The following is a 12,225-nucleotide window of genomic DNA, read 5'->3' on the forward strand; positions in this document are numbered from 1 at the left end:
CTTCAGAGAGCAATGAATCCAGAGCAATTGGACTTCTGTGAGTGGCAGAGGGGAAGAACCTACTTCTTTTTGGACCTGCTGTCCCACCTTGGTTTGTAATTGCCTGCTTGGTCTTGATACTAAGAGGTCAGACTCTGTCCCCGAGGTGTGGATACAGAGTCACTGCATGAGCCACAGGCACCCTCTGGGCACCAAATTCCTGGGGGCCAAAAAAATCAGGTATACCTATAAACAAAACATAGAATCACTCAATAAATAAATAAGGCCAGAAAATAATCAAGAGATAAGGTCAGAAGGGACTGTCTGGCCCAATCCCTACCCAAAGAACAGCCAGCTTTAAAGTCAGAGTAAGCCTTTGTTGGGAGAGCTTTGCACATCCCTGCAGGAGACACCAACCCTGTGAAAGTTGTTTCCTAATGTTTAATTGGGATTTCCTTGTGTATAACTTCTGTTTGGTGCCTCTCATCCTTTCATTGTGCACTCCCAAAATGAGTCTGGCTCTGTATTTCCTGCAAGGTAGTGTCAGACAGCAGTAAGGTCTCCTTTCAGCCCTCTCTTCTTCAGGCTGGATGAACCCAGCTCTCTTGTCCTTTCCTGGTCTGCCACATACTTCTGTTGGACATGCCCTGGTACCAAGGACCCTACAACTGGACATGTCAAACTTAGATGTGGCCTCACAAATGCTTCATGTTTTCTTCGAGAGAGGCTGAAAATTTGTTTGGTTTGGTTATAATCTAGGTTCTCTAAATTTAAGAGGTTGATAAAATACACTACTGACTAATGCTGGACATCTGATACTCAGAAGGATCCTTCAGCTGACCCCACGTGACTGCTCCCTTCTTCTTAGCTGGTTTCTAATTGTCAGAGCAGGGAGGCTCGCGAACAACCTTTTATTGAGAGAAGTAGGACAAAATCCAGCCTAATTACCACTCTAGCAGAGCGAGGGCAATCTGGAACAGAAGTCAACGGTGAGCTGTGGGTGGTGGTAGAGGTTGCAAGCCTCACACAGGAGTCTCATGATGTCTCTTAAGCCCCTACATTCCTCTGCCCCGTTTTAAAAGGCAAAACCTGTGCTTGTCCTTACCTCAGTGCCCGCAGAGCAGAGCACAGCCTGTGGCAGCGAGCTCGGGCCACGCTTTGGTGCCACTCCTCTTTTCCTCCAAGTGAGCGGAGTCACGCCAGGCAAGCCAGGCCGCTTCTCGCACCCCGCTTTCCTTGCCCCTCCAGGCACAGGCGCTGCTCCCACACGCACCCTCTCTCTTCCACACGGTTCATTCTCCCCCCTTGTCTCATTTTTATTTGTTCCTTTTGTAACAAGCTCCACCTTGGCTCTGCGAGGGTGACACAGGCTTCAGCCCAGCGGGGTGCGTGGTCCAGTTTTCCCCACGCCATTCCTTCAGGGTGGCCTCCGTGCATTGGGAAAACATTGCAGTAAAAGCCGACTGGGACTGAAGGCTGAGCTGGCTTTTATTCTGGTGAGTAATCAGGTCACATAAACGCTATTAGACACGATCAGTTTCATGACCTCTGCAGGCAAGTTCTTCAGCAAGGAGGGCAAAGCCTTTGGTGCTCTGCTTCATGGCAGAGCCAGAGCTTTGTGCATTCCTCGGCCAAGTCCTATTGCATTTGAGGCAAACTCTGGGCAGGGAGGCAGGGGCACTGCAGCCAGCTTTGCAAAGCCTGGCTTGTTCCTCTGTACCCTATCCCCGGGACTCTCTGCCTCCATCCCTCTATCCATCCCTCCCTCCCTGCAGGTCTGAGGCAAGCCAAGGCACGTGGCCAGCCTCTGGAGCAGGAGCCAGTGCACACCAGCAGTTTTCAGCCTCAGAATGTTTCCCTTTGAACAGCTTGACAGCAAAAGCTTTCATCCTGGAGAAGACTGACTTGCATCCGCGGCTCGTCCGCCCATGTTACTGGGATTTGCACACCAGTGGCTAAAACCTGGCTTTTTTAAGGTCAAGTGCTTGAGTGGGGTGGAGCTGCTGAGATGGCCTTCACCCCGGCTTCAATCCCCTGCCTGAAAGGTCTCACAGGACAGCCCCGGATACATGGGATGCCTTATAGCTGATTTGCACCTTGGCAAAGCTGCTTAGTATTCATCCTTCAGGGCCAATTGCTGGCTATCATACAGAGCAGGGGCAATTCATGAGGAAGAAAAGGCATCTTTTTGAAAAATAAACTGGTTTGGGTTTTTTTCCCCTCCGAAAAGCCTGCGAGGCAGAGTGACAGGATGCATGAAGAGAACATTTATGCAGACGAGCAGCATGGCCTATTTAAGAGCAAAGTGAAAGAGCAATTATTCTGCAGCTCCATTCTGATGTTAACCAAAAATAAAAAATGCCAGGGCTCGGCAAAAGGACCACACGCAGCCAAGGAAGCAGCACTGGCAGTGGGGGTGTTACATTGGCAAAGGGGTCCCTGAGTGGGAAGCAATTGAATGCTGAGGCTCCCACTCACAAAATCACCAACCCAGGGTTTGCAGGAGCAATTGCCATGAGTAAGAGCATTAAAACCCCTCTGTGAGACAGGCTGGAGGCAGTACGGGAATAAAGCCAATTACTGTTGTAGTCTTTTCCCCATCCAGGAAGCCGGGGCTGACTCTGCCCTCTGTTTCTGGCCAGCAGAGCTTGCACAGCCAATGCTGCACCTCAGACAAGGCACGTGGCAAAGCTGCCTGTACGTTCTGGGGGCACAACCCAGCAGCTCTTAGGGAGACTTTGAAAGCCTTTGCAGAAGCCCCCACCAACTTACAGTAAGAGAGAGCCGTCAGTTTTGCCTACAAAACAGCTATTTTCTCAGTTTTTATTTTGATGCTTAAAGGAGCTTTTATTTATCCTTGTTTCAGAGAGGGCAAGAAAATACTAAGCTTAAGGGACAAGGGTACCTTCTCTGTTACACAGGTTTCTGAGCAGAAACCTCACCAAGATGAGCAAGAGCAGCTCAAGCAGTGTCAGAATACCTGCAAGTTTCAGCACAGGTGGCCCTCCATCCCCACTTACACCCTCCACTCTCTGCAGTGGTGATGTACAGTGGAATTCCCTGCTCCTGTGTGTCTAGAAAGCGATTGTTAAAAATTGACCTGCATTTGTGAACTCTGAGGCCCTCAGAAGCAGATTCCCAGAGTAGCCTGCTGAATAGCTCCCAGATAGCTTAAAGTTAGCTCTCCTGAAGTCCAGGGTAGCAACTCTGCTCTCCTTTTTTCTCATTACACCGAGAAACAAAGTAAACCATTTCATGATCACTGTGGCCCACCACCACATCCCCCACGAGTCTCTCTCATGCACCTTGGGGCAGAGGGGTCAGCTGCATGCAGCCAAACTCCATTGTGAGCCCCATCCCACAGCCATCAAACAGGCCAGATTCAGGAGCATGGATGTAACCCTGGGCTCCTGACACCAGCTGGATGCATTTCTCCTGGAGCAAATGCCTGCTGCAGATGAGAGGATTTACGCTTTCAGCTTCACACTGCTGTTTACAATCACTGCAGTGGGGGACAAAAGCATCTCTGTGTCTCACGGAGGCATGGAAGTAATTATAAAGAGAATTCTTAAGTGCTCAGATAACTTGAATCTTAAGACCCATCTACACAGTGTAGCTACCTCCTTGAGTCATGGTCTGCAAGCTCAGAAAGAGAAGCAAAAATGCCCCATGCCACAAACAACCCCACAGCTGGATACTGGGAAAATAGGACAGCTTTCCCTCTGAGCAGGACAGGGAGCGATGCACATGGCTGCATTCACCCTTTCTTCAGGGACATGTTCAGCGCAAAGGAAAAAGCGCTAGAAAGAGAAGGGCAGTGCACGGCACCAGAGGCAGAGAAGAGCCCCATCAGAAGCATTGGTGTCAAGCTTGGCTATCAGACTCCAGCAGGTGTGCCTCCACTGGGATGCAATTCCATTTGTAGGTAGTACAACTGAGGGAAAATTTGATAAAAATAGGTAAAATTGGTAATCGGTTGATAGTCAATCATTTTGTCCATTGGTCCCCCTGCAAAGACCGTGCAGCAAGAATCTCCTTCAGCTGCCTGCACCTGGGTCTCTCACTGCCACCAGAGCCACCCACAGCTACTTGTGGCAGCAATGCAGAGATAGAAAATAAGGTTCAAGACCTACAGGAGACATCCACATGCCTGGAGAGGCAGCTGGAAGCCTGTTGGGATGTACCAAGGTTCCTCAAACGGTGCTAGACACATGGGCTACTTGAATCAAGGCCCCTGCCTACAACAATAACAGAGCATTAAGGAGGACAGGAGGAGACAGCAGTTTATCAAGGAATTGCAATGATGAATCTCAAAGGGGGGTGTCCTATAGTTCTTGTTCTGCCTGCCTAAAGAGGACATTTGTATCAGCGGTGGGAATGAAAGGCCACCAGCTGAAGCACAGTCCTGTGGGACATCTAAGGCCCAGCAGCAATGGCTGGGTTGGGGCAGGAGATGGAGACATATTCCCACCTCACCAGCATTCACTGGGAGCTGCTGGAGACAGAGAATATTCTGAGTTGGAAGGGATCCACAAGAACCATTGAGACACACAAGCAAAAGCCTTGAAGGCAGGGACAGGGAGGGGGTGAACCTCGGTGCTTGGCTTGTGATTTTTCCGCGTACATTCATCTGGAAGCCTTTTGCTGCTGTTCTCTTTTCAGCTGTCACTTCAGCACAAGGATGTGAAATTTCAGAGGAAAGGAGAAGCACTCTCAGCCTACCTTGTTGGTTTAAACCACAAGTTGTGGTTTTGTTTAAAACAGAAAAAAGAGATACGCCTGGCAAGGAAGGACAACCTCAACCCTCAATGGTGGTGGTGGCTTCAGAGGTCCTTTGGCCCAAGCAGATGGCCCAAGCACCTCAGGGAGGACAAGAAGCCAGTTTCCAGGCAGAGGAAGCAGGACAAGGGCACTGCTGAGCTGCTGAGGCCTGTTGTGCTGGGTGAGATTTCCACCCGTGCTCAGGCCCAAGCGTCATGTTTCTCCTGGGCTGTAGCACAGCCAAGTTCAGCCCTGCTTTGGCCCCTGGGCAGCAGAAGGATCCAGAACACATATGTACTTCCACCATGTGCCATGCCAATCTAGAGCTCAGCCACCCTCCTGCCACCCACTTAGCTCCAGTGACCACTGAAGTGACCACCTTGCCTACGCCCAAGTTTCCACTTCAATTCCACAAGGGACAGAAACAGCAGCGACTCTCCTGTCCAATGCCCCATGTCCTGGACATGGGCAGGCCTTGTCTCCCCACCGCAGCTGACGCTCCCCATGGGTGTGAAGACAAGGGCAATCTGCTTGATGTTCAGAAGAAATTGAATCTGCAGAGAGAGTTTGTCTCCAACTACATTTTTTGAACTTTTAAAGGTCTTTGAGCCGAAACACGGCATTATCCAAACAGAACATGTTGCTATCATAAACAACACAGAATGAAAATACATAAACTAATTAAAAGAGAAATAACTTACAGCCAGTGAAACCCAAAACAACAGGATGGAGCAAGGTCTTTGTGGACACACTGAGGCAGACAAACAGCAGCATATGAGACTCACAGGGAGATGAAATGGAGGGAAACCACAGGAAAATGGCATAACCGGGAGGAGAAAGTGTTGTCCAACGCACCCAGCAGCAGGCCTGGAAGCAGGGATTTTGTGTCTGATCCCATTGCCTCACTGTGAGAGGCAAGAACATGGGAAGTGGTAGTACAGTATGGTTTGTGGCCAAAAGTTAGATGAGACCCAACAGAGGTAGCACAATGGAAGTGGAGATGAAGGGGAAAATGACCTTTTTTTCCGTTTGGATAAGTGTGCCCAGCTGAGCCCAGGTTGCTCCTCACACTATTGCACATGCCACTGGTGAGAGCCCAGCCAGAGCTACTCTGTTCTCCACAGATAAAACAAAGGGCAGGCAAAGCCCTAGACTGGGAACAAGGAGCCTGTATGATTGGAACTCTCTGGAAATAAAACAACCGCCACTCAACGCATTTGCATTCATATTTGTGAGGCAGCACCACAGGATTGTCACTGCTCCTTGTCTCAGGGAAGGAAAAGTGACCTTTTAGACCCTGAGTGCTGACAAGCGCAGGCAAGTGAGTTTTTAGCTGGGACTACAGTATCTGTAAACTAGAGAAATCTATTTTGCTTTCTTTGATAAGGCAGCTGCAGTCTGATGCCGAATCTGCCCTCTTTCACCTGTCCCTGCTGCCTCAGGGACACAATGTAATAACTTATTTTAATAGGTCTCAAGTGAGCAGTGAAATCCATAACCACAGAGTTTGATGGCTTCCTGCTGCAAAAACACTTTGTGTGGAAGTGTGGCTGCAAAGCCCCGTTTGCTTCGCTGGAGTGCCCCAGCCGGCTCAACCAGCACCAGGTTCCTTTGGCTCTCCATTTGTTGCATGACAGAAATCAGTTCCAGAGTACCTGGGAACCAGCTTTAAATACACAGTATTTAGTGACTCTACTGGCTACATTTTAGGTTGAGTCTTTCCATCTCTTCTTCCCTCTTCCAGCTGTATTTTGCTCTTTGGCCTTGCTGCAGTTGTCAAGCGCTTGAAATAGTGTCTCTGCAAACTGGGTGAACTCCATCTTTATTTGCCACCTGATGTTTTTCAGTCCACAGCTGATACAGAACCCATGAGAAGGAAACCATGACTTACCTGGGAGGGGTTTTAAGACAGCACATTGCAGAAAGGACCTCAGTTGAGATGAAGAGATGCTTGCCAGGGGGATACAGGACCGTGAGGCTGCCCCACGAGGGAGAGGGACCCTGGCCTCCCCACAGCCCCCCAGCAGAGCCAGCAGTTGGACACTGGTCCATCAACAGCCCCAGCCCAAGAGCAGCAATGGGGCAGGTCCAAGGACCACCCAGAGGTCTGGGCAGGAGCAGCAGGAGAGGAAGATACCAAAATATGGGCCTGAGACCCACCTGGGAAGACCCGGCCAGCACTTAGCTGGGATGAGGCACGCAGCCAGCACCGACCAGCCAGCACCAAAGCCTCTGGCTGAGCTGAACTGGGGCTGCTTGGGCCCAGGAGAGGCTGGGCAGGCTCATTAAGGCCCATTAGTGCTCCCAAGGCCCAGCTGTTCGTTTCTGCATCAGCTTTGGCTTGTTTTCCCCTCATCCTTTGCCGAGGAGCAGCCACCCCGCTGGTGCTCTGCTCTATGCAGCTCAGCTCCCACTCGGGGATAGCGCAGGCAGCTGCCGTGGCTCCCCCGCCATCCCTCCCTCTCCAGCCTTTAAACTCTCATGTTTCCTTGTATCAAAGGCATGGCCAGCTGTAAAAATAATATCCTGGCATGGATGGAACATACGGCACAATACTCAAACACCTAAGCAGAGCACAGCGAGGCTGTGTGCGGCTCGAGAGAGAGAGAGCGTTTGAAGCAAAATTAATTTTGTTTAATTTTATTAAAGAACCAAGGGTGCTTCCCAGATTTTAAGTGGCAACAGGAGGAGCCTGGCATGTCCCTCCACCAGAGACAGACAGGAAGAGCTCATGGACCAAAGGGAAGAGAGCATATGGAATGTGTTACCCATGTCTGTCATTGAAGTAAGGAGCTTTAAAGAGTTCAGAAGGAAACTAGATACATTTCCAAACATAAAAAGGCTGAAAAATACGGGGTGAGTGACAATGCCCAGTGGGGAGGGAAGAGGACTCCCATTGCCTTCCCTCTGACTGAGAAAGCCTGAAGCACTAAAGTCTTTTGAATATGGAAGTTGTCAAAAACTGGTTAAAGATGTGCACTGAAGAGCTGAAAGATGAAACTTGAAGGCATTAATCAAGAAGGGGTTTTGGGGAAATAAAAAAAATAAGTGCCCAAATAAATGATTAAACTTTCTAGGTGCCCATGCTCTGGCTATACACACCATTGGAAATGTCAGGCTGGCTCCACCTACTGTGTCCCAACCCAGGCTCTACTTTCTAGCAAGCAGACTACGGCTAGGTGCTTTTAAAATAGATCGAAAAGCAAAAACAATTGAAGTTTGTAAATGAAGCTTCTGCAGCACAGACCATCAGCAAGCAGTCCTGGCCCCTTGTGGCTCCTGATCACAGCACCCACTCCTCTGCCAGCAGGAGCAGCAGGAAGCTCACCCCCACCCATGTGCAAACAAAAACTTGCTCTGAAGCTCTCTAGTGCTGTGCATGTCACCTGCCACTGGCCAGGAGGTGGCATCCCCCTTCCCGCGGGGGTCTCAGGTGCTCTGGAAAGAGCAGGGAGGTGAGGGCAGATCACCAGCTAAATGCAGGTTGAGATGTACCCTGCCAGCCACAGGATGGTCCCTGGTCCCTGCTGAAGTGAACTAAACATCTCCTGCTTCTGTTGTCTTTGCTGATGGGGCTGTTGGTGCAAATGAAAACACAGCTCACACAGGTGCCTGAAAAAGCTCCAGAAACTGAACATCAGCATTCTCTGTCTTCAAGCTCCCGTGCCAGGTGTTGGGCAGCAGTCCCTGCATCCTGAGCCTGAAGGCAGAGCACTGATCAGGAGATGAGTGCCCTGCTCCTGCCAGGTCTGCACTGGGCAGTGAAGCACAGCACCTTCCCACCAGTTGTCCCATGCAGGCAGCGGCACTAGGAACCTGCTGGCAATAGATGGCAATAAAATCATTACAATATTCCCTTCCACAGTCAAGAACAAAACTCAGGAAAGTGCTGTTGTTAGTCTCCAGCAACTTGGCTAGACATCTCTGGCTTGGACAAAGGGCAGCTGCTCTTCCCAGTGGTGCTGGAGGCACAACAGCCTTTGGGAATCAAGCTTTAGTTGTAGAGTATCCAAGTACATTTGCTTTCCTGCCTAACTCTGAATTAACATCCCATTCTTTGCCTTCTCAAACTAAGAATGTGCTAGAAATGCGATATCCTTCCTCAGAAAGGAAGGAAAATGTGGTTTCAGTGTGCAGTGAGAACTCCCAGCTCCCGTTTAGCTGCCATTGCAATGACAGGTACTTACAGGCTCGCACTTGGATAGCTACCCCCTTGCACTGGTTATTTTATTTTGAGTTAGCAAGTTGTACTATCATTTGGGAGTTTGCATATCACAGATTAAAGCATTTCAAATGGCCCTCCAAATCCTTCATAACAATGTTTAAGCCATGAACCGTAACATTACAGTCTCTAACACCTTCATCATGTGCATGGTTTTAACACATGGGAAAGAGACTTGGAAAGGATAACCAGGGTAAAAGTGAGATAAAAAAATCCCAGGCAAACACATAAATGAGAAATGGAAAACAAATCAAAGGGAGACAACACCCAGAAGAGTGTCTTAGCTAGCTCTGTGTAGCCATAACAATTACCAACACTGTAAGGTTTTGAATGTATTGTTCTAGTCTATCCCCTGGCCACATAACTCAGCCCTGTGCAGATTGCTGGAAGGGCCCATCTCCTCTCTTATGTGTCTGATCTGGTCAACTGCACTGTGGTGACAGGCAGAATTCAGCTGGTTTTGTACCAAATTGGTGCAGTTGCTCTTTGAAGTTCTGTGCTATGAAATTGATCTGAGCTGTGGTAAGAAATCAAGTGACGTGTGGAAATTGTCTCACCACAATGCCTGTTCCTATTTTTTTGGTGCTGCTGTTGCTTTCCCCTGCCCTCCTCTCCTCATGTTACTGCTCTTCTCATCTGTGATCTTTATTTTGTATGCTGACAGAGGCCAGGATTTACATGCCTGGTTTGAAATACCCAGGAGTCCTTATCAAGATGTACCAATCTGGTCTTAAAGGAGCAATTAAAATAAGTCCCATGATGTTTTGATCCAGAAGTCTTGCCACTGCTAAGCTGTCTGCTCTTTTGCTGGGGCAGGTGCATATCCTGTAAAAAACATTTTAAAGAAAGGAAAGGAGCATTCTGATAGCCACACAATTACTTTTATACATCATATTTACTCAGCCTACACATGCCATCAGTTTCAAATCTTAGTTTTGGTCAAAACAAGAAAAAAAATCTGAAGCTGTTGAAATGGCATCAAGCTACAAATTATGTAAAATAAGATTATTTTAATGTAATATTTTATTATATATATTTTATTATGTATTGCATAAGAAGTTCCTAAGCAGTATTTTAATACCAAAGCTAAGTGGCAAGTAAGTTTTTAAAGCAACAATACCCATCTTTCTGTAGTCACACCAATGAGCATTGGTAGGAGTTAATTCTTATCTTTGTATCTGTCTTCAACATCCTCTGCCTCAGGAAAAAAGCATACTTTAAAAGTCAATAAGAAACGGACATTTTAGATCAAAGTTCTAAGATGAATGCACAAGTGGTTAAGATACAGCTTTCCTTTGACCAAGTTCAGCACTTTTTTTCAGCCTGTGCTCTTGTACCTTGTGTTGTTGATTAATTCATACAACAGTGACCCTTTACACCATTCAGGGAACACATATCAATATTAAATATAAAAGTTTTATTATGTTCTGTCTCTTGGGCAAAATGTTCCCGAGCATGAGATATTCCAGATAAATGTCTGATCTGTGGACCTTCAGGCTAAGTAGAGAGAGATAAGTAAGAGACATTATCCTCAAAGATAACCAGACTGCCTCAGGAATTACTCTCAAAAAAAAAAAAAAAAAAAGGGCTCCACAGTGCTCAGAAAGCATTCCTCGTTGTATGAGTGCAAGTATCTAGAACCATTTTAATCCTCAACAGTTCTTAAGACACAGCTTTCACATCTAGCTGCAATTCTCTAGGTCTTCAATATTCATTGTGACACTTGAGCTATTTTAGCTCTGGTTTGGGTTGGAAGGGACCTTTAAAGGTCATCTAATCCAACCTCGCTGCAATGAGCAGGAACACCTTCCACTAGATCAGATTGCTCAGAGCTCCATCCAACCTGACTTTGAACGTCTCCTGGGATGGGGTACCTACCTCCTCTCCAGGCATCCCATGCCAGTGTTTTACCACCCACATAGTAAAGAATTTTTTCCTAAGATCTAATCTAAATCATCCTTCTTTTAGTTTAAAAACACCTTCCTGGTAGGCAGCCTTAAGTATTAGAGGCCACAATAACATCTCCCCAGAGCCTTCTTTTGTCCAGGCTGAACAATCCCAGCTTTCCCAGCCTTTCCTCACAGGAGAGGCGCTCCACCCCTCTGATCAATCTTCCATGGCCCTTCTCTGGACCCACTCCAGCAGGTCCACATCCTTCTTATGTTGGGGAGCCGTCCCAGAGCTGGACACAGTACTCCAGCTGGGATCTCACCACAGAGGAGTAGAGGGGGAGAACACCTCCCTCAACCTCCTGGCCACACAGTTACCATGCTTTTTTTTTTTGAGAGACAACAAGTAGTACACTCATCATGCGAGAAAACATATAAACATGAAAAAACACAGCAGAAACGAGCATTACAAAGTCACAAGTCAAAACTTACTTAGATGGCATGAAGATGCTGAAACCAAATTAAGCTGAAGCATCTGAGATTACCTCAGTTGTTAAAGCATGGTGCAAATAACACCAAGGTCATGGATTTGATTACTTAAGAGTTGGACTTGATGATCCTTGTGGGGCCCCTCCAACTCAGAAAATTCTGTGATTTCTGTGATCTTACGTTGGTACATCAGAAGTTCCCGTGTATTCCACTGGTGGAGTTATGCTGCCACCTATTGTGAGGATGAACCAGACACTCGTTATTTTGCTAGGCAACGTTTGCAATAATTACCAGTTGTCTTTTTCTCTTTTTTGTGTTAGAAGTACTTTCTTCTGAAACATCTGCTACTGATCAATGATGGTGAGAGGCTGCAGGCGTAGGTGGCCCTTCAGCCTGAGCAAATATAAGTGTTCATACATTCTGATCTCTAATCTACCACAATGCACAGTTTAATTTGGCTCTGATGCTCTCAACTCAAAAGCTGGTCCAAAATGAGAACCCTGTTTGTCTACTCCCATCAGTGGTCGAGGAATGCAGCCATGGGCAGAGAGGCAACACGCTCCCCCAGCATAATGCTCCGTAATGTGCTTTTCCTTCCTCCCTCCCTTTTGCAAGGAGCACGGGACTATAGAGTAGTTCCACAAAACTGAGACAGCACTTGAGCTATAGTATAAACTCACAGCTGTGCCTTTAGGACACCTCTTCTTCCCCCCAAGTACAAGGTCAGTCCACATGGCCTTTATATATATTGTGCCCGACTCCAGCAGTTACCAGCCCTGAGCAGAACGCTTTGTTGCCCAAACCTACTTTTTTGTGTGCACAGAATTTAGGCAAACTTATTTTACGAGAGCCTCAGGAGTCCCAGGCCAGCACACGGCCAGAGGC

Source organism: Corvus hawaiiensis, chromosome 1 (genome assembly GCF_020740725.1).
Source record: "Corvus hawaiiensis isolate bCorHaw1 chromosome 1, bCorHaw1.pri.cur, whole genome shotgun sequence".
Taxonomy (NCBI): Eukaryota; Metazoa; Chordata; class Aves; order Passeriformes; family Corvidae; genus Corvus; species Corvus hawaiiensis.